This window comes from Lissotriton vulgaris, chromosome 2_1 (genome assembly GCF_964263255.1).
Source record: "Lissotriton vulgaris chromosome 2_1, aLisVul1.2, whole genome shotgun sequence".
Taxonomy (NCBI): Eukaryota; Metazoa; Chordata; class Amphibia; order Caudata; family Salamandridae; genus Lissotriton; species Lissotriton vulgaris.
In genome coordinates, this window is record NC_141687.1 from 1,182,531,106 (window position 1) to 1,182,554,817 (window position 23,712).

A 23,712-nucleotide genomic window follows, 5' to 3' on the forward strand; every position below is an offset into this window, starting at 1 on the left:
TAACACAAAAATAACATGCAGTTAAAAATGGAATGGAAATGTAGAACATTTAACAAAAATTCAAACGACAAAGCATCCAGACTTGGAGTAGGTAACATTAAAACAAGGTAAGAAAAAGGATATGATATTACAATTCAAGTGGTTCAATTTAAGTGGAACGGCCGATGGTTTTCATTTTCAGCCCTTCGTTTTGTGCTTTCCTCAGCTCAATCAACATTGCAAAAAAAAAATTATCAATCACCCATTCTTTAATATGAGTTGACATATCGGGACAGGACAGAAGCCCATGAAGGGTTCCTGGCGAGAGAACGGGACACACCCCGATGGAGATCCCATCGACTGTGATCCCGTTGACACACAACGGTGTCCAAGCTTCTTAGTGACTACAAATTTGCGAAAGAACAGTGACTCTTGCAGCCAGCAGAAGCAGAACAATAAAGAGCTGGAGGCCGAGATGGCGCGCAAGAAGACAGTGCCCAACACCAAGAGACCAGCGGTTCAAAAAGCTGCAAACCCCGCACACAAGTTGGAACAGGGTCACGGGGGGCTGAACGGTACACACGTCGACGGCGAGCCAGTCAGTTGTCCGTGATCCCGTTGACAAACACCAGTGTCGAAGCGTTTGCACTTTCCAATCTACAGGTGAATGCTGAATGAGAAGCAGGGGCAGCGTTTCAGGACATAATGTCTCTGAAGTGACTAAACGGAAGAAAACAAAAAAGAGGGGGAAGCCTACAAGGCCGATGACGGAAAAAGAGGTAGAAGCCTCACAAGTTTCTAACAAGTTGCCGCCCCACACCTAGAAGCCCATGAAGGGTTCCAGGCGAGGGAATGGGACACACGTCGATGGCGAGCCAGTCTGTCTCGTGGATCGAAGACTATGATCTCCTTCTTCTTGACTTTGACAAAATGGAAGCTACAGCAATGCTTGATGCCCTTGGCGGAAGAAGATAAAGGTGAATAAAAAAGAGCTGGAAGCAAAGAAGGCGGGCAGTTGCAAATCCAAAGAAACAGCTGCCCCCCGCCCAGGAGCCCAAAAAAGGGTCCCGGGCGAGGGAACGGGACACCTCGACGGAGACCCCGTCGAACATGATCCTGTTGACACACACCAGTGTCGAAGCGTTTGCACTTTTCAATCTACATGTGAATACTGAATTAGAAGCAGGGGCAGCATTTCACAACATAATGTCTCTGAAGTGACTAAACGGAAGAAAACAAAAAAGAGGGGGAAGCCTACAAGGCCGATGACGGAAAAAGAGGTAGAAGCCGCACAAGTTTCTAATAAGTTGCCGCCCCACGCCCAGAAGCCCATGAAGGGTTCCAGGTGAGGAAACGGGACACACGTCAATGGCGAGCCAGTCTGTCTCGTGGATCGAAGACTATGATCTCCTTCTTCTTGACTTTGATAAAATGGATGACTACAGCAATGCTTGATGCCCTTGGCGGAAGAAGATAAAGGTGAATAAAAAATAGCTGGAAGCAAAGAAGGCGGGCAGTAGCAAATCCAAAGAAACAGCTGCCCCCCACCCAGGAGCCCAAAAAGGGTCCCGGGCGAGGGAACGAGACACCTCGATGGAGACCCCGTCGAACATGATCCCGTTGACACACACCAGTGTCGAAGCGTTTGCACTTTTCAATCTACATGTGAATACTGAATGAGAAGCAGGGGCAGCGTTTCATGACATAATGTCTCTGAAGTGAGTAAACGGAAGAAAACAAAAAAGAGGGGGAAGCCTACGAGGCCGATGACAGAAAAAGAGGTAGAAGCCACACAAGTTTCTAACAAGTTGCCGCCCCATGCCCAGAAGCCCATGAAGGGTTCCAGGTGAGGGAACGGGACACACATCGATGGCGAGCCAGTCTGTCTCGTGGATCGAAGACTATGATCTCCTTCTTCTTGACTTTGACAAAATGGAAGACTACAGCAATGCATGATGCCCTTGGCAGAAGAAGATACAGGTGAATAAAAAAGAGCTGGAAGCAAAGAAGGCGGGCAGTTGCAAATCCAAGGAAACAGCTGCCCCCAGCCCAGGAGCCCAAAAAAGGGTCCCGGGGAGGGAACGGGACACCTCGACGGAGACCCCGGCGAACATGATCCCATTGACACACACCAGTGTTGAAGCGTTTGCACTTTTCAATCTACATGTGAATACTGAATGAGAAGCAGGGGCAGCGTTTCATGACATAATGTCTCTGAAGTGACTAAACGGAAGAAAACAAAAAAGAGGGGGAAACCTACAAGGCCGATGACGGAAAAATAGGTAGAAGCCGCACAAGTTTCAAATAAGTTGCCGCCCCACGCCCAGAAGCCCATGAAGGGTTCCAGGCGAGGGAACGGGACACACGTCGATGGCGAGCCAGTCTGTCTCGTGGATCGAAGACTATGATCTCCTTCTTCTTGACTTTGACAAAATGGAAGACTACAGCAATGCTTGATGCCCTTGGCGGAAGAAGATAAAGGTGAATAAAAAAGAGCTGGAAGCAAAGAAGGTGGGCAGTTGCAAATCCAAAGAAACAGCTGCCACCCGCCCAGGAGCCCAGAAAAGGGTCCCAGGCGAGGGAACGGGACACCTCGATGGAGACCCCGTCGAACATGATCCCGTTGACACACACCAGTGTCGAAGCGTTTGCACTTTTCAATCTTCATGTGAATACTGAATGAGAAGCAGGGGCAGCGTTTCATGACATAATGTCTCTGAAGTGACTAAACGGAAGAAAACAAAAAAGAGGGGGAAGCCTACAAGGCCGATGACGGAAAAATAGGTAGAAGCCGCACAAGTTTCAAATAAGTTGCCGCCCCACGCCCAGAAGCCCATGAAGGGTTCCAGGCAAGGGAACGGGACACACGTCGATGGCGAGCCAGTCTGTCTCGTGGATCGAAGACTATGATCTCCTTCTTCTTGACTTTGACAAAATGGAAGACTACAGCAATGCTTGATGCCCTTGGCGGAAGAAGATAAAGGTGAATAAAAAAGAGCTGGAAGCAAAGAAGGTGGGCAGTTGCAAATCCAAAGAAACAGCTGCCCCCCGCCCAGGAGCCCAAAAAAGGGTCCCAGGCGAGGGAACGGGACACCTCGATGGAGACCCCGTCGAACATGATCCCGTTGACACACACCAGTGTCGAAGCGTTTGCACTTTCCAATCTTCATGTGAATACTGAATGAGAAGCAAGGGCAGCGTTTCACGACATAATGTCTCTGAAGTGACTAAACAGAAGAAAACAAAAAAGAGGGGGAAGCCTACAAGGCCGATGACGGAAAAAGAGGTAGAAGCCGCACAAGTTTCTAATAAGTTGCTGCCCCCCGCCCAGAAGCCCATAAAGGGTTCCAAGCGAGGGAACGGGACACAAGTCGACGGCGAGCCAGTCGTCCGTGATCCCGTTGACACACGCCAGTATAGTATTGTAATTGGACATGAAAAAAACTGTGAACAGTCAGAAGCAAACTACCTAAAGTCATACAGAGGTAGAAGCTGCACAAGTTTCTAATAAGTTGCCTTCCCACGCCCAGAAGCCCATGAAGGGTTCCAGGCGAGGGAACGGGACACACGTCGATGGCGAGCCAGTCTGTCTCGTGGATCGAAGACTATGATCTCCTTCTTCTTGACTTTGACAAAATGGAAGACTACAGCAATGCTTGATGCCTTTGGCGGAAGAAGATAAAGGTGAACAAAAAAGAGCTGGAAGCAAAGAATGCGGGCAGTTCAAAATCATAAGAAATAGCTGCCCCCCGCCCAGGTGCCCAAAAAAGGGTCCCGGGCGGTGGAAAGGGACACACGTCGACGGACATCCAGCGGAGCGTGATCCCGTTGACACACACAAGTGATGTAGCGTTCTACAGTTCCACCTACTCTCAGAAGCCGAGGACGAAATCACCACCACCACCACCACTGGCATGGAGAGCGCGCCTCATTAGAAAACACAACAAAAAAATATCCGAACAAACCGGGAGTAACCAAGCATCTACATCATTCAAGGTGAACAAAAAGAAAGGTGGAGTCCAAGAAGGCGGAAAATATTTCAGCCGCCTAGATCAAGAATCCAGCAGCCTACAATGCGGCCACTGGGACATCCGCCAAAACAGCCGCCCCCCGCCCTGGAGGCCCAAAAAGGTTCCCAGGCAGGGGAACGGAACACACCTCTACGGAGATCCCGTTGAGCGTGATCCCGTTGACACACAACGATGTTGAAGCGTCTCATGACCGTAGAAAGCCATAAAAGAACACTGACTCTTGGCGGCAGAAGAAGTGGTTGAAAAACCGCAAAACCAATATTAATTTTAGGCTGTTATGGACAGCACAATGATTGTGAAGGTTAAAAGAAATGAACTTATATAATAATGTTAGGCTCTGAAGTCCATTACACAGACACATGATTGTGCACTACGGCACACTTCCAAATAAAATCTATTATTAACAAGCAATTGCTTGAAATACAAGCCGGCGAACAATTGGTTATCAGCACAACGAGTACTGACACCGGCAAAAAAAAAAAGAAGATATAGCGCGTCCTGTTTGGTTTGTAACCTCACTACACAGATATGTGGCTTTGAGCATAGCAAACTCCAACTAAGACTAAATACTTCCGCCAAACTGATAGTAGTGTTGGGTCCCAGTCAGGGGTTCATTTCAATGCACACGATCTGCCATGGATTTGCCTCATACAGCCTTTAATGGATCCGTGAACTCTGGCATTGACAGATTTACAATAAACCTTTAAAAAAGAGCTTGAAGCCAAGAAGGCGGCCAAGACTCCAGACAACAAATTTGCTGCCCCCCGCCCTGGAGCCTAAAAAAATGGACCAACAATAGGAAAAATGTCGACAACAAAAGTACATGCCCAGAAGGGGCCTGTACTTTGTAATTTCAAAAGAGGCATCATAAATGGCCAGTACTTTCACTTTACAATACTGAAACACAGCCAAGGAAGGGACTGTAGTTTGAATCAAAAGAATAATGGAAAGGGAAGACCACTCGGTCCCCCCGAACGTATGGATGGGTGCCCCGATCCCCCCGGGAAACCATTGTGGGCGGGGGGCGTGTCTCGGCTGGTATGCCCAAAGCGGCATAGCCGGAGCACGCCCTTCCCGCCCAGAAGGGGTTGTCCTAAACACCGGCCCGGGAGTCCGCGCACAGATGGGCGTACCTGAAGGGGGCCCCTGCCCTCCCGCAGATGGATAAATAGAGAGGGAATCCAACAAAGCTTCCTCTTGTTCCAGTACTCTGAAGGCTGCACAACTCGTCGCTCGTGAGCCCTCGAAGGAACAAGCGGCAATTTTGAGAACTTGTAATCTTTGTTATTTCTCTTTCAGAGTCAGGCGTGTGGAAGATCGAGTCACCCTTGTGGATCAAGTCAGACGGAGTAACCGAAGTCATGTCTGGCAAGAAGGCGGGAAAGAGCTCCGAGATGGAGAGGATGCTACGCACCTTGGTGAACCGAGTAGCGGTGATGGACCGGAAGATGGGTAAAGTGGATGAGCTCGGTCGGGGCTTAGCGGCCATCAAGAAGCAGATGGCGGCCCAGAACATCCCATCGGGGCGGCCTAAAAAAGTCTTCGGACCGGCCTTGCCGAATGTCGCCCCAGGGGGTAAGGGTAAGAGGAATAAGGGGAGGGCGGGTTCCAGGGAGGTCCCAGTCCCAGAAGGGCCTCCATCGAGCCCGGGCGCAGACAATCCAGTCGCGCCGGTAGATAGCCCGTTACCAGGTCTGGATGGGGGTTTACCAGTCCCCGTAGTGATAGCGCCAATAGGGGATGACCAAATGCCCCCGGAACTAGCGCTTCAGTTAGCAGCAGTATTACTTTGGCTAAAGAAAGGAGCTGGGGGATCAGTGACGGCGGGCGATCCGGCTGAAGAAGCCAGATTAATTATTGAGCAGTTGCGGCAGTCAAGGGATGCCGGGACGGCGAATGTACCTTTTATTCCCCCGCAGGTAGCGACGGGGGTCACGACGGATGGTCGAGCGAAGGCAGCGGACACGGCTGGGAAGACGGCTGAACCCGGTAAGAGACCATTGCCATTGGTGGGGGCGAGTGCAGTGCCTTCAAGGCGGGAAAGTTTATCACAGCACATTCCCATGGCTACGAAAGAGATGATATGGGGAGATAAATACATCAACATATTTTCACTTTTGACTGACCATCGTGAGGTAGAATATGCAAAAACCCAGAAATATTTGTGGCACCCCAGCGTATGGCGAGCCAAGATGGCGGAATTCAGGGTCAATGAGACCATGGTGAACTGGGTCAGGGCCTTTTCTATTTTTACGGCAGTTATGGGTGAGCGTAAACCAGAAGTGTTGCCCGATTTATCATGAATTTCTATGCAATGTACGGGGGAAATGAATGGAAGGGTTATGACGTCACCTTTAGAAAAGCAAAAGAGTTTAACGAGGCTTTGACATGGGATTGTCTGGACACGGTGTCGTGGCATAACCAGCTTTTGCCAGGACCGGCGGGTACGTCGGTACCAAGCACGAGTGTCTCTGGGACATTCCAACATAAGCCGGCACAGCCCTTTCAGGCGAACGCCGGAGGGGAGCCACACCCCAGGTCCGGCGGGAATGGAGGCAAGCGGGGGGTTTGTTGGGGATTCAACAAAGGAACCTGTAACAGACCTCAAGGAACGTGTAGGTTCCGGCATGCTTGTTTGAGCTGTGGGAATTCCTCACACCCAGAAACTAGCTGTCGATCCAAGTCCAATGGTGCGTGAGGAAAAGGGGGATCCAAGCAGGATTGAGGTGGTGCCTTGGAAGCAAACATCTTCGCCCATTGATATCTTGGCTTTGACCCCCTGGCTGAACCGATACCCGGATCATGTATCCGCCGGGATTTTGAGGAATGGCTTTCTGTATGGCTTCAGAATCCCGGCGGGAAATTTTCGGGGGAGCCCCTTCTGTAAGAACCAACTGTCTATCCAGCACAACCCGGCAGTGGCCGTCAGAAAAATAGCGAAAGAAGTCAGCTTGGGGCGGGTAGCGGGGCCATTTGCCTGCCCGCCAGTTCTGGAATTTGTGTGTTCACCTTTAGGAATGGTTCCAGAGAAAGATCTGGGGGAGTATAGACTCATCCACAATCTATCGGCCCCTAAGGGGGCCTCAGTAAATGAGGCTATTGACCCTGAGGTATGCTCAGTTAGATACGCATCGTTCGATGATGCAGTAGTTCTGTTGAATCGCCTGGGCCCCGGCGCACTGTTGGCAAAATCAGACATCGAATCTGCATTCAGGTTGCTCCCGGTACACCCTCAGGACCAGCGCTTGCTGGGATTCACGTTCCAAGGGAAATATTACATGGATAAATGTATGCCCATGGGTTGTTCAATTTCATGTGCCTATTTTGAAATGTTTAGCTCCTTTTTGGAATGGGCGTTCACCGAGGCCACAGGGCATAGACAGGTAATGCATTATTTGGATGATTTCCTTTTTCTAGGTCCGGCGGGCACTCCGGAATGTGCGCAAACACTACACGACTTCTGCACACTCATGCGGGAGTTTGGGGTCCCATTGGCGCCAGGTAAGACGGTGGGGCCATCGCCCTCACTGGCGTTTCTGGGGATTGAGCTGGACTCAATGGAAGGGTGTTTCCGTCTGCCAATTGAAAAGGTGGCCAAGTTCAGGGCTTCCTTGATACAATGTCTCCGTAAGGACAAGGTGACCCTACATCAGTTACAACAGACAGTGGGTCAGCTTAATTTTGCCTTAAAAGTAATACCGATGGCTCGCCCTTTCTCACGTTCCATAGCACAAGCTATGGTGGGCCTGAGGGAAGGTCACCACCGCACTAGACTGTCGGCAGAGGTTCGCCAGGACATGCGCATTTGGTTATCATTCCTGGTGGATTTCAACGGTCGAGTGGCGTGGAACAAACCCCCAGCATCGTCAGACGAACTGGGCTTGTGGACCGACTTGGCTGGGAGTGTGGGATTTGGCGCGATCTTTGGTAACCAATGGTCGGCGCAAACATGGCCGGCGTGGTGGCACTCAAGTGGCCTAACAGGTAACATTGGGTTCTTGGAGCTATTCCCCATTTGGGTGGCTCTGTTGGCATGGCCGGAAGACTTTAGAAACCGCTCAGTGGTGTTTTGGTCAGACAACATGACGGTGGTCGAGTGTATTAACCACCAGGCTGCACGCTGCAAGTGGATCTTGAGACTGTTGAAAGAAATTGTATTGCGATGCATGAGATTGAATGTACAATTCAGGGCAAAACATGTGCCAGGTGTACTGAATAATGCAGCTGATGCACTCTCACGTTCACACATGCAGGCTTTCAGGGGTTATCTACCCACAGCGGAACTAGTGGCGGCACCATTCCCCGAAGCACTATGGCAGATCGGTGCCCCGGATTACAAGACCTTGTGGCAGCCAGTTTAGCGCCCAGGACGAGAAAAGCTTATGAGGGAGCGTTTCGTTCATACTGCGCCTTCTTAGGGCCGGTAGGGGGACATAGCTGGGGGCGGGAAGAATCCTTCCTCAGGTTTTTGGTGGCACTTCAGAAGGAAGGCAGATCGGCGGTAACCGCCAACAGATATAGGGCAGCCATATCATTCATGGCACAGCTCCATGGGATACGGGACCCGACGGGCTCCTTCTTAGTCAGGAAGGCGTTTCCCGCTGTTGGCAGAGCCTGGAAGGTCGTAGACAAGATACAAGGCACCCGATTGAGCTAGACAGATTGTCCTTGCTACTAGCAAAACTGGATGAGACATGCTCCTCGCCCAGCGAGGTAATTCTGTTCCGAGCGGCTTTCGCATTGGCATTCCATGGGGCCATGCGGGTAAGTGAACTCATAGCAAGGAACAAGAAGGATGTGGAGGGAGGTCTATGCAGGGATCATGTTCAATCACGGGGTGATTCTCTGTTGATCTCGATAGCCAGGTCCAAGACAGACCAGGAAGCTTAGGGGAATAGTGTGGTTTTGCAGCCCCAGTTGTCCCATAAGGTATTTAGAGGACTACCTGGCACAGAGGTCGACAACATGGGGGGGGGCCCTGCTTAGACACAAGGACGGCACCCCGTTGACGAGATTTCAGTTTCGGAGGGGGCTGGCAATTACGATTGCTGCAGCGGGCCTGAACCCGTGCGATTTTGGGACCCACTCATTCAGAATAGGGGCCGCTACTGAGGCTACGGCTCAGGGTCTGGGTACGGAAGAAGTGAAACAGTTAGGCCGTTGGTCCTCGAACTGTTTCAAGAGGTATGTGCAATTGCACATGTTGTAAAAGACTGATGAAATGCACTTACGCTTGTTGTCTTTTGTTTGGATTACAGTTTCGCAAGCCTGTGACGCGGGGCGAAAATTGGGATCGGCCCAACACCAAAGGACCAGCGGTCAAGGATCACCGACTGGAGATCAAGTGGTATGGGTCGTGGGCCACTCATACGTGAGGCGTGCTGGGGACGTATTCAAGGCAGGTGACGCGACTCACGCATCTGGGGAATACGGGTTCAGAGTGACCTTCCATGGGAAGGGAGGCCTCTGTTTTGACCAATTTCAAACCTTTGTTGAGGATCTCTTAGGGCGGCAAAGGTCACCGCCATCTGTAATCATAGTACATCTGGGAGGCAATGACTTGGTAAGACTGGGAAGACGGGTGTTAGTAGAACACATATTGTCGGCAGTCAGCTGGTTGGCTAAGAGGCTCCCGGGGTGTACGATTGCCTGGTCCCACATGATCCCCAGAAGAATCTGGCGGGGGGGTATCTCTGTGTCGCCGTTGAACCACTCGGTAAAGAGGGTCAACAACAAAATTGAGAAATTGTTTCGCTCCGCGCATTTACAAAGCATTCCCCATGGGTGAATTCGGGGTGATCACTGTTATTTGAATGATGGTGTTCACCTGTCCAGGGCCGGGAATGATTTACTCATAGGAGACTTCATAGCATGGCTAGTGGCATTGAGGAGACATGACCTTTAGGAGGTGTGGGGGGGCCGGATAGTCGGTCAACTATCCGGCCTGTGGCGGTAAGGTCATGATCGGTGAGCAGTGATTTCAAGGTAAGAAGGGGGGGCGCCACCCAGTACGGATGGGAGCGCCCGGGGGGAGGCGGCCATTGGCCCCTCCCACGGGGAGGCGACACCCACTACGGATGGGTCGCCTAGGGGGAGACGGCCATAGGCCCCTCCCAGGGGGAGACGGCTATATGCCCCTCCTATGAATTTCCCGGGGGCCGGATATCCGCTCCGGCGGAAGAGAGTGTGGGGGAGGGGGGGAGTCCATGCTGTCCTTCTTACGGATACCTCGCACGAGAACTCGGACGACCTTTAAGATGGCTTTGAGTGAAAGGGGGCCCCCACGACAAAGGAAGTTACAGTTGGCAGCAGGGTAAAGTCCTCGGCGCATGCGCCACTCACACCGTGAGGGTGGGAATTTGGTAGTAGGGATCTGACACCGGTTAAGACCTTGCCGTTGGCCCTTAATGCTAGGATGTACAATTTTATTTTAGAATGTTATGCATTTTCAGGATGCTAGACTTGGCTAGGAAACCTTTGTATTAGAGATTTGTTAAGGTTAGCCAAAGAACTTGTCTTCATCAAAATGTAATGGAAGTAAAATTGTACATGATTCATGAAACGTTTTTAATTTAAAGTTTTAAATTTTGTTTCATATTTTAATAAATACGGCCGGGGGGGTAACTCCCCCCCACCTTCCAAAAGTTCAAACCTGTGTCTGTCTCCTCCCATGGGGAATTAGTGTTGGGAGGGGGTGGCGGGCATCCCGGCCCATATAAACAAACACAGGCCCGAGAGGGTCTGTAGTTAGAATTGAAAAAATAGACAAACACAGCTTAGAATGGGCCGGTACTTTAAATGTCTAGAATTACAGTCACTGTACTTTGAAATCGATGTGTTGCATTCTGGGGATGCTGAGTTAGGTTCAAGTCAAAAATCAATGATTTTATGCAGTTTTGAAAAGAAGAAAACACACGAGCCACATCGAATGGAACCAGATAGCCAGGTGCGGCTGCCTGGAGTGCAAGCGTGCAGCATTTAGCAAAACACCACAAGAATCTGTGACGAAAGAGGGAGGCTGAGAACAGCTCGGAGAATAACCTTTCACACACAACTTATAAGACAGGCTAAGGGTGGCTTCTCAGATCTGATCTTGAAAGTGATGACCTCCTCTGTCGAGATGAATGGAGTTCCACTGGCGGGCACAAAGAAGTCATAGTTAAACCACTGTCACAAAATACTGCGATCTGCCTTGAAAATAAGGCTAAGATGTGGCCAGGAGCCTGGTTAGGAAAGGCGTCCTACTGTCCAAGACTATAGCGGACATTACCGTTGCAGAAAACAAAAAAGACTAAGGTGAAAACGAATGAAAGTAGAAAACAAACATTTCATACACATGGCCTGCTTTGTTCTGATAGCATCATGGGAGTGCAAGTGACACTATTTCCCCGGGGGACGGACGGACCTTTATGAAGCACAGTGAAGACACTGCAGAGGGAAGAGCAGAGATCGGACATACGCAACCGAGGTGCTGCCATGGGAGAGTGCTCAGTCTCAGACTGGGGTCAACAAGGAGAGTCGAATGAACGCAAACACTCACGCTGGGGTCAATTGCTGTTATTGTGTCCACTCTGAATACATGGAAGCAGAAGTGGAAAATATCTGCTGACATCAACACAACTGCATGTGGAACAACATGAGTAATTTAGAGTGTTGCATTAGACGGTGATCCTAGTACATGGCGATTGAGTGAACAAAAAAACAAAAAGGATCACCAGAGACTAAAGAAGTCGGACAAGTTGGATATTTGAAGAATTAGCTGACCCCCACCCAGAAGCCCATCAAGGGTCCCGGGCAGGGGAACGGGACACACATGTAGACGTAGATCTGTCTTATTCCCTTAGACTACATGGCAAAGTACAGCAACGCTTGATGCCCTCGAAGGCTGAGGAAGAAGTTGAAAAAAAATGTGTGGTGCACACCATTTGCTGTGACAAGGAGGACAGACATCGATCGCCGCCTAATGTTGGGTCTGGATGATTGCACATTGTTGCCCTGGACTACAGTGCGCATGGGCATCCACTCCATCCTCAGATTGTTTTTTTCCGCCATTGGGGTCGGTTGTCTATTGGTTAACTCAAGGTCGGAATCGATGATAAACTTTCTCTTTGGGCAAAAGGCCTTTAGTTTTCGTCGGTATTGTCTTGCAATCGGTACCAGTACTTGTTCCTGCTCTCTCAACATTTGCCAGATGAATATAAGGAGGCAGCAGGGATGCTTATTCAGGAAGGGAAGCTTATATCAAACGCATCTATCAAGTGTGCGCTGGACGCAGCAGACACCGCAGCCAGGGCAATTAAGAAAAGTGGGATGTTACGGCGACATGCCTGGCTTAGAATCTCCGGACTGAAGCCCGAGATTCAAAACATCATACTGAAACAGCCTGTTAACCCTGATCATTTCTTTGGCACCGGAGGTGGACACCACCTTAGGCACACAAAAAAAAACCTGCAAAGTCTATGGGGGCTCTACAGTCGCAGCAGTTCAGGGGTGGTTCCTTACCTCGCTCCTACAATAGAGAAACTTCCAGAGGCCAGCTGTCCCAGCAGACAACATACAGCAAAGCAGGCACGCAGACCACCTACACCAAACAGAGTAGGGGTGGCTATCGTGGAAAGAGCACCAAGGGCAGAGGTCATGGTAACAACAGCTCCCGATCCTCCACCACTAACAAACAGTGACGTCTTGTCACTGCCCCCAGACCATCCCACACCGGTCGGGGGGAGACTGCAACAGTTCCTGCCAGTCTGCAAATCCATCACCACAGACAGGTGGGTGAGCCAGCTTATCCAGTACGGTTATTGTGTAGAGCCCAACATACCCCCAAGACACCGTCCTATGTCCACAGAGCATTTGCAATTATTGCAGCAGGAGGTAGTCAGCATGCTACAAAAAGGAGCTATAGAGCTCGTGCCTGTGGAACAAAAAGGTACAGGGGTGTACTCGCTGTACTTATTCATCCAAAAAAGGACGGGTCCCTCAGACCCATTCTGGACCTCGGACCACTCAACCAGTACATTCTATCAGAACACTTTGACATGCTCACATTAGAGCAGGTTCAACCGTTAGTCAGTCAGGGAGATTTCCTCGCAACATTAGATCTGAAGAATGCATATTTTCATATACCGCTACACCCGTCACACAGAAAATACCTCAGGTTCACCATTCAGGATCAGCATTATCAGTTCAAGGTCCTCCCTTTCGGAGTGACGACAGCGCCCAGGGTGTTTACCAAGTGCCTGGCCACAGTGGCTGCACACCTGCAGAGACAGAACGTTCATGTCTACCCTTATCTGCACGACTGGCTTCTCCAGGCGAAGTCGGCCCAGCAGTGTGCCTACCACATGTCCCAGACCATTAACCTTCTTCACGATCTGGGGTTCTCACTGAATTATCCAAAGTCCCACCTTCAGCCCGCACATGTACGGCAGTATCTGGGCGCGACAATCAATACTCTGGCAGCCAAAGCACAGCCAAATTCAGTGAGGATCAACAGCATGCAATTGCTGATACAACAATTCAAACCACAATGCTCGCTTCCAGCACGAGTTTTCATGCAGTTGATAGGCATGATGGCCTCCTGCATCTTCATAGTCCCGCACGCGAGACTACACATGCTTCCGCTTCAGGAGTGCTTAGCACGTCAGTGGAATGAGGCTCACGGACAGTTGAAAGACCTACTGTTGGTGACCGGTCGCGCATACAACTCTCTGCGTTGGTGGAATCCACAAAACCTTTGCAGGGGCCGACCGTTCCAGGAGCCTGTGCCACAGATTATTCTGACAACGGACGCATCTCTCCAGGGATGGGGAGCTCATGTACTCCACTACACAGTGCAGGGACTATGAACAGCACAGTAGAGGAAGATGCACATCAACCTTCTGGAACTGATGGCTATCTTCATGGTGATGAAAGCATTCAAGGTACATCTGTGCAACAAGGTTGTGTTGATCAGGACGGACAACATGACGGCCATGTACTACATACAAAAGCAGGGAGGTACACTCTCCACAGTTGTGTCATCTGGCTCAGAGTTTGTGGAAGTGGGCCATTCAAAGGAACATTTTCCTCATGGCGGAGCACCTCCCGGGCAAGGACAATCAGATGGCTGACCTGCTCAGCAGGTACAGCCACCAAATGCATGAGTGGGAGATACATCCAAAAGAGCATTAGCCTGTATAGGAGTGCGTAGCCTATCCGGAATCTGTGGAAGCATCCAGTGCCATCCCTCTGGTCCCGATTCATCCACAATCACAAATACGTCTGTCCCAGAGGCGCATCTTTCCTCGGAGACATAAAGGGGCATATAACCAAGCAATAGCGATAATTATCGGTATTGCTTGGTTAGCGGGAAAAAAATATCGCCGAGCACCTAGGATTTTTACCGCTGAGATACCTTGATATTATCAAGGTTTATCTCAAAAGCGATAAAAATCCTGCGAAATGCATGAATATCGCTGAAAAATCAGTGATATTCATGCATTATCGTGACAATGCTCTTAGCCATGTTATCCACCTTCCATTGGATAACATGGCTAAGAACTGCTTTTAGCAGGCGTTAGCTTTTGGAGATATTCGCGCTTAGAGCGAATATTTCCAAAAGTTGTTAATAGGAGTTAGAGATGTTAGCGACTGTTTTCAGTCGCTAACCTCTTGGCACGCCCACTTTGCATGTCATTAGCGATAATTTTCGCTGACATGCAAAGTGGGCCCCTAAATGCCCGCTATCGCCTACAAGCTGTCGCTAACTGGTGTTAGCGACAGCTTGGTAATAGGGCGATAAAATTATCGCCGCATTAGCGGGAAAAAGTCCCGCTAATGCGGCGATAATGCCCTTGGTAATATCCCCCAAACTTTTTTTGGGGTGCATAATAAAAATAGAGAAAAGAAAAAAAAAAGAATAGAAAACACATACCGATGTCGAGCCATGTCAGGGTCCATGACAAGAAGGGAGCCATGTTAAAGGCTGGATGTTTTAGATTCCTAGCTCACTATAACGATATGCGTCTGGGTGGTGACAAGAAGCCATGATCTGCAGCTCACACAGTGCTACATGTCCAGGATACATGTCGCTGTTTGCTAGGACCCACAGAGACTTTAATGGACCCGTCAACTCTGGCGTACACAGATTCACAATAAACCTTTACAAAGAGCTCGAAGCCAAGAAGGAGGCCAAGTGTCCAGACAACAAAATAGCTGCCCCCGCCCTGTAGCCCAAAAATGGGTCCCGGGCAGGGGAACGGGACACACCTCGACAGTAAAAGTACAGGCCCCTTCTGGGCCTGTACTTTGGAAATCAGACAATTAAAGTACAGGCCCCTTCTGGGCCTGTACTTTGGAAATTGAACAATAAAAGTACAGGCACAGAAGGGGCCTGTACTTTGGAAATCAGACAATAAAAGTGCAGGCCCAGAAGGGGCCTGTACTTTGAAAAATAAACAATAAAAGTACAGGCCCCTTCTGGGCCTTTACTTTGGAAATCAGACAATGAAAGTACAGGCCCCTTCTGGGCCTGTACTTTGCAAATTAGACAATAAAAGGGCCTGTGATGTGTAAATTCGACCATAAAAGTACAGGCCCAGAAGGGGGCTGTACTTTGTAATTTGAACACAGGATCAATGGGCCGGTACTTGAAATGTAAAGAATGGGAGTCACTGTACTTTTAAATTGGTGTGTTGCATTGTGTGGACGGCGAAAAACCGCTGGCCTCATGTTGTCCAAACTGATCTTGAAGTTTTTGACCGCTTCAGCTGTACTTGAAGGGGCCTGTACTTTGAAAGAGGGGGCCTGTATTTTAAAAATTGAACATTAAAAGTACAAGCCCTGAAGGTGCCTATACTTTGGAAATCAGACAATAAAAGTACAGGCCCAGAAGGATGACACTCATCTGGGTTGCTCCGACGTGGGCACGCCAAACATGGAACACCACGTTTCTAGAACTATCCGTGGTACCGCATCAAAGGCTAAGCCATGGCGACATTCAGCACCCAGATCCGCAACAGCTCAACCTGGCGATCTGGCTCCTGAGGTCTTACAATTTGGGTACATCAACTTGCCTCCAGACTGTATGGATATCATAAGGGAGGCAAGTAAGCCCACCACCAGAGCATGTTATGCGGCAAAATGGATGCGGTTCGTCATTTACTGTGCCGGCCACAACATTAACCCGCTAGATGCATCTACTCACAACACCATCACTATGACAAAGGCAGGACGACATGCGCAGCTGGGGCGATGGAACCCACTTGTTTCTCTTTAGTTTCCAAAAGAGCATTAGCCTGGATAGGAGTGCGGGGCCTATCCGGAATCTGTGGAAGCATCCAGTGCCATCCCTCTGGTCCCGATTCATCCTCAATCACAAATACGTCTGTCCCAGAGGCGCATCTTTCCTCAGAGACATACATTTTTTTGGGATGCATAATAAAAATAGAGAAAAGAAAAAAATAATTATAGAAAACACATACCGATGTCGAGCCATGTCAGGGTCCATGACAAGAAGGGAGCCATGTCAAAGGCTGGATGTTTTGGATTCCTTGCTCATTACACCGATATGCGTCTGGGTCGTGACAAGAAGCCATGATCTGCAGCTCACGCAGTGCTACATGTCCAGGATACATGTCGCTGTTTGCTAGGACCCACAGACACTTTAATGGACCCGTCAACTCTGGCGTACACAGATTTGCAATAAACCTTTACAAAGAGCTCGAAGCCAAGAAGGCGGCCAAGCGTCCAGACAACAAAATAGCTGCTCCGCCCTGGAGCCCAAAAATGGGTCCCGGGCAGGGGAACAGGACACACCTCGACAGTAAAAGTACAGGCCCAGAAGGGGCCTGTACTTTGAAAATTGAACAATAAAAGTACAGGCCCAGAAGGGGCCTGTACTTTGAAAATTAGACAATAAAAGGGCCTGTACTGTGTAAATTCGACCATAAAAGTACAGGCCCAGAAGTGGCCTGTACTTTGTAATTTGAACACAGGATCAATGAATGGCCATTACTTGAACTTACAGTGATAATACACAAACACAGCTCAGAAAGGGACTGTACTTTGAATTGAAAGAAAATGAACAAACACTGCTCAGAAAGGGTCTCGAGTTTGTATTAAAAGAATAGACAAACACAGCTCAGAATGGGCCGGTACTTGAAATGTAAAGAATGGGAGTCACTGTACTTTTAAATTGGTGTGTTGCATTGTGTGGACGGCGAAAAACCGCTGGCCTCATGTTGTTCAAACTGATCTTGAAGTTTGTGACCGCTTCAGCTGTACTTGAAGGGGCCTGTACTTTGAAAGAGGGAGCCTGTACTTTGAAAATTGAACAATAAACGTACAGGCCCTGGAGGGGCCTGTACTTTGAAAATTGAAAATAAAAGTACAGGGCCTGTACTTTAGAAATCAGACAATAAAAGTACAGGCCCAGAAGGGACCTGTACTTTGGAAATCTGACAATAAAAGTACAGGCCCAGAAGGGGCCTGTACTTTGGAAATCAGACAATGAAAGTACAGGCCCAGAAGGGGCCTGTAATTTGGAAATCAGACAATGAAAGTACAGGCCCAGAAGGGGCCTGTAATTTGGAAATCAGACAATAAAAGTACAGGCCCAGAAGGGGCCTGTACTTTGAAAATTGAACAAAAAAGTACAGGCCCCTTCTGGGCCTGTACTTTGGAAATCAGACAATGAAAGTACAGGCCCAGAAGGGGCCTGTACTTTGAAAATTGAACAATAAAAGTACAGGCCCAGAAGTGTGCGAACTTCCAACCAGACAGGGAGTGTGGGAGCAGCACCTTATGAAGTCACACATTCTTACTGTCTAGGGTAGTGGCAGAGTATTCTATCATGCATTATGACTTCACAGTGTGCGACCTTCCAACCACACAGGGAGGGTTGGAGCAGCACCTTATGACATCACACATTCTTTAATATGAGTTAACATATCGGGCCCAAAAATATGGGAGGCAATGCTTGTGTGCTTTACTGATACCGGAATGGACACCAAGAGTCGACGAATGAAATTCATGAAATATTTTTCTACCAGCTTCAACACCAACAACAACTTTCCTCTTCGTATCTTTAAAAGTATAGAACAAATCTCCATCTATGTTGATGCCCTAGAAGGAATATCAAGGTGAACAAACAAGAGCAGGAAGCCCAGAATGTGGCCACTGGAACATGTGGCAAAATTGCTGCCCCCTGGCCTGGATCACAAAAATGGATCCTGGGCAGGGGAACGGGACACAGCTCAACTGAGATCCCGTCGACCGTGATCCCGTTAACACAACGATGTGGAAGCGTCTCTGACTGTAGAAAGTCAAGAAAGAACAGTGACTCTTGGCGGCAGAAGAAGTAGAAAAAAAAGACCTGGAAGTCAAGAACTAATGGAGCAGAGCGATGGTGAGTCCGCAGCTATGAAGGAGATCGACATGTCACTGGATGACATTATACAACTTCATAAAGAAGAACGAAGTGACACATTGCCTGATTTAAACACAATGGAACAGTTGATGAACATCAATCAGTATACTTTTGGGAATCAGGAAAACAAGTTTCAACCAAGTTTGCAAGGAGTAGGCTGTCTGAGAAGAGGTCTCTAATCATAATGCTCTGGGAAGTGGAAGAGTATCGTAACAGCTGGAACTGGATTAAGCCCATTAAATAGACAGGGAGGTTGGTCAATGGTGAAAGTGAACAATTTCCATGAAAAAATATACAGAAAACCACTGCAACAGAAACGTACATTCATATCACCAGGTCTCCCAACAGGTAAGGTCAATCAAAATAAAAGCTGTCTTTTACTTCAAGGTGACTCGACCCTTGACGGTTGAACAAATGCCATGAATGGATTGAGGGGAGAAGATAAACCGATCAAAGAATGAAAGAGGCAGCGGAGTGAACACCATGACAAAACAAATGTTAACTATTATGCCAAGACTTCATGGAAGGTTGCCCTCAATAAATGACCTTGCTTGCTTACTTTATACGGTGGGATGAAGCCCTTCTAACCATGATAAAAGGCGAAAAGGCTTAGGTGTAAATTGAATCCGAATGGGCTTAAGGCACGAAAGGACAGCCAGATGCCAAAATACCACCTCATATAAAATTAGTCTTTGAAGTGGAGTTGGTGGATATAGAGTAAGTGTTACCTGTGAGATGCTTTGCTGACCCACAAGATTCAAGCTTCCAGATTCCAGCATTGACTTTTTTCATTGCAGATGATATGCTGCATTTTAGATTTCTAAAAAATAGATGGAATAAAAAGCATCTAAATTCATTTTTTTGGTCTACATTCTGGAAGTACACTCATTTATACGTTCTACCTGATATCTTTTCAAGGAAAACATTCTATCAATCTCATTTTTTTATGTATTTTGCTTTCATGTTTTCCAGAAACGGATTCAATACCAAAAGTGAAACATGTTTTCAAAATCAGTACCAAGATTTGTTTTAAAGGAAAAAACAAACAATCCAGTAATTCTGTGTTTTTTTTCTAGAAGGTAAAATCATTTCATGAAATCCTTAGAGCTGTAAAATCGTTTTACAAATGATTAATAATTTGTCGTTTATTTATGATAAAAAGTTAAAATTGAGGACCCAAATGGGCAACTTGGACCCTGGGGAGCATTCTAGCAACTAGTTGCATAGTCATTCTTTGAACTGAAACATGAAGAGAAACTAATTTTAAAAGAATTTGGACCGCTCCAGCCAGAGGTAAGCCTACAGCAAATTTACATATACAGAGGGAAGCTTTACACACGTTATTTCTCAAAGACGTGTTACACCAAAAGTGGTTGTCTTAAAGGAGCCTGTCATTCAATGAATGTTCTAGGTAGAGCATACTTAAAATCATAATATCCAAAGCCTGAAGCATCCAAGAGTGAATTCTCAGAATGTTTCGATATTCTGATTCGTGAAATGTTACTCCCACCGGGTCCGATCTCATCTTGAAGGTTTGCACACCTTCACTGATCCTGCTATTTCTCCTTCATCAGTCATTCCAGGTTATTCACTTCGACTACATGGGAAAGTACAGCAACACTTGATAGCCTGGAAGGCTGAAGAAGAAGTGGAAAAACATTGTGCGGTGCACATTTAATGACAACTCGATGGAAAAGGCAGGATATGTTTTTGTTTTCAAGCCCATTGCATAGATACGAGTCTTAATGACTTCGACAAAATGGAAGAGTACAGCAACACTTGCTTACCTCGAAGGACGAAGAATCAGGTGAACAAAAAAGAGATGGAAGCAATAAAGGCGGACAATTAACGCATGACAATAAGTAGCTGCCCCCGCCGACAAAGGGTCCTGGGCGAGGGAACGGGACACACGCATATCTCAAAAAGAACAATAAACAGCTGGTGGTCTACAAGCTAGACCAAAAGACAGTCGTCAAGACCAAGCAATCAGCGGCTAATAAAGGTGTCCCCGCCGACAAAGCTCAGGCACGGGGTGAAGATAAAGCACTTTTGCACAGTGTGTTTATGAAGCGGAAGGGGAACATGTCACATGAATGGATTGAGGGGAGACTACTTGGAGTACCATATATGGTCATGACAGCGGACGCACCACAGTTAGGTTGGGGAGCCCATGTCCAACAGTACACAATGCAGGGCCTATGGACAACACAACAGAAGAAAATGCACATGAACATGGTCGAACTTATGGCACTGTTCCTAACCTTGAAAGCGTTCAAAGTACATTTGTGCAACAAGATGGTGTTGATCCGGACAGACAACATAACTGCAATGTACTACATTCAGAAGCAGGGAGGTACACACAGCTATCAGAGGTAGCTCAAAGCATGGGGTCAACAAGGACAGTCCAATGAATGGAAAGACTCACGCTGGGGTCAAGAAAAGACACCCAATTGGTGTTATTTTGGCCAGTGTGAATACATTGAAGCAGTGGAGGATGACACACACCAGTGTCGAAGACTTTTGACTTACCAAATTAAATGTGCATATTAAATGAGAAGCAGGGGCAGTGTTTGACATCATAAAAATGGTGTACAATAATAAAAAAAACTGGACAGGTGAAAGCTAAAACCAAAAGTAATGTTAGGCTGTATGGACAGGTCAGTACTTGTGAAGAGGATTGGGAAAAAAAAAGAAAGAGGTGAAAGCGAGAAGGCTGCCGAAGGCCAAATTTGCAGAACAATAGAGGTAGGAGCCTAGAAGGCGCACAACTCGTTAGTATAGCAGTAGAGCCCACTCACAATTATCATCAATGCTGAAAAATGTCAAAATAAATTGAACAGAATTAAACAGATTTGATAGACATGGATTGAATTGAATGAAACATGTGAAATTGGATTAAGCACATTAAATAGAGACTCTCGCCGGGGTCAAGAAGAGACAGCCAGCGTTTGAAATAGTTAGTCTACAGGTAGAGCCCCTTGTTATTATAGTGGGAGTTCCCACTTACAATTATTTTGAATGTTGAAAAATATCAACATAGATTGAACAGAATTAAACAGATGTAATAGACAGGGCTTTTTGCCAGGAACAAATAAGGTACAATGCTTTAGCAATTTAAAAAATTGGAAGCATTTCAACTCGTTAGTATAGCGGTAGAGCCCACTCACAATTATCTTCAATGTTGAAAAATATCAACATAGATTGAACAGAATTAAACGGGTTTAATAGACATGGATTGAATTGAATGAAACATGTGAAATTGGATTAAGCACATTAAATAGAGACTCTCGCCGGGGTCAAGAAGAGACAGCCAGCGTTTGAAATAGTTAGTCTACAGGTAGAGCCCCTTGTTAATATAGTGGGAGTTCCCACTTACAATTATTTTGAATGTTGAAAAATATCAACATAGATTGAACAGAATTAAACAGATTTAATAGACAGGGCTTTTTTCCTGGAACTTATAAACTTTAATGCATTAGCAATTTTAAAAATTGGAAGCATTTCAACTCGTTAGTATAGTGGTAGAACCCCACTCACAATTATCTCCAATGTTGAAAAATATCAACATGGATTGAACAGAATTAAACAGATTTAATAGACAGGGCTTTTTTCCAGGAACTAATAAAATACCATGGATTATCAATTTTAAAAATTGGAAGCATTTCAACTCGTTAGTATAGCGGTAGAACCCCACTCACAATTATCTCCAATGTTGAAAAATATCAACATAGATTGAACAGAATTAAACGGATTTAATAGACATGGATTGAATTGAATGAAACGTGTGAAATTGGATTAAGCAAATTAAATAGAGACTCTCGCCGGGGTCAAGAAGAGACAGCCAGCGTTTGAAATTGTTAGTCTACAGGTAGAGCCCCTCGTTAATATTGTGGGAGTTCCCACTTACAATTATTTTGAATGTTGAAAAATATCAACATATATTGAACTGAATTAAACAGATGTAATAGACAGGGCTTTTTTCCAGGAACAAATAAGGTACAATGCTTTAGCAATTTAAAAAATTGGAAGCATTTCAAATTGTTAGTATAGCGGTAGAGCCCACTCACAATTATCTTCAATGTTGAAAAATCTCAACATAGATTGAACAGAATTAAACGGATTTAATAGACATGGATTGAATTGAATGAAACATGTGAAATTGGATTAAGCACATTAAATAGACAAGGTCACCATTAAACCTCTCCCTTCCCAAGCGCTCTGCAATTCCCTTAACCAGTTTTTTGTGGACAAGATTGTGTTGGTTGGTTACGGCGGGGGTCCATAGCAGGGTGCTATCTTTCTGGATTTCCAGATAGATAGAGTGGTGGTTCTCCGAGGGAGGGGGGTATGGAGGGGGTGGGGGGTCAGGGGGGGGTGAAAAAATTAAAAACTGTCCTCTAAAACGTCCCTTAAAACTTCCTAGAGAGGTGAAAGATAGATGTAGGCTAATACACAACTTATATATGGGAGTATGGCAGGAATGGCCTTTTGTTTTCACAATCCTTTTGATTAGGCAGGAAATTCTTTACAATGAATAAACTCTGTATTTTATCCTGGAACACTAATGGACTTCGAACCTGTCCAAGAAGAAACAACATTATGCAATATCTACGAGACTCTCCTGCACAAATAATAGTGCTCCAGGAGACACATTTGGCAGAAACTGAAATACAAAATCTGTTGGCAAATAATAAGTGGGTAGACTTTGGTGTTGTCACATCACAATCATCACATATTAGGGGGGTGGCCATCCTCTTTAAAAAATCTATAAGAGCAAGGCTGGTTTCTAAGCAGGTGGACCCATATGGAAGATGGGCCATAGCTTCAATTATTATTTCTGGTTCACCATTTACTATAGTAGGATACTGCGGCCCGAATCAGGATGATCCATCTGTCTTAGCCACACTTTTTTCACAATTATACCTATTCCCAGAGCCGGTCACCTTGGCAGGTGATATAACGTAGTCTTGGATCCTGTATTGGATAAATCACCTTCCAATAGGACCATAACTTTATCTAAGACTAGGACTTTCTTGTTGGATAATATGAAAGCACTAAACTATAATGACATATGGAGGACACTCCATGGGTCTCAAAGGGGGGTCACATTCAGGAATTATAAATTTCACCATCAGTCTCGAATCGATTTTATTTTGATCAGTTATATTTTGGTTAAACAGGTTAAAGCAGTGACTCATCTACCTTTCCATCTTTCTGATCATACAGCTATTCTGCTTGAGCTCGAGGCTGGATCTAGGGTCCCCGTGAGAAATTGGTCTTTTGACAGATCAA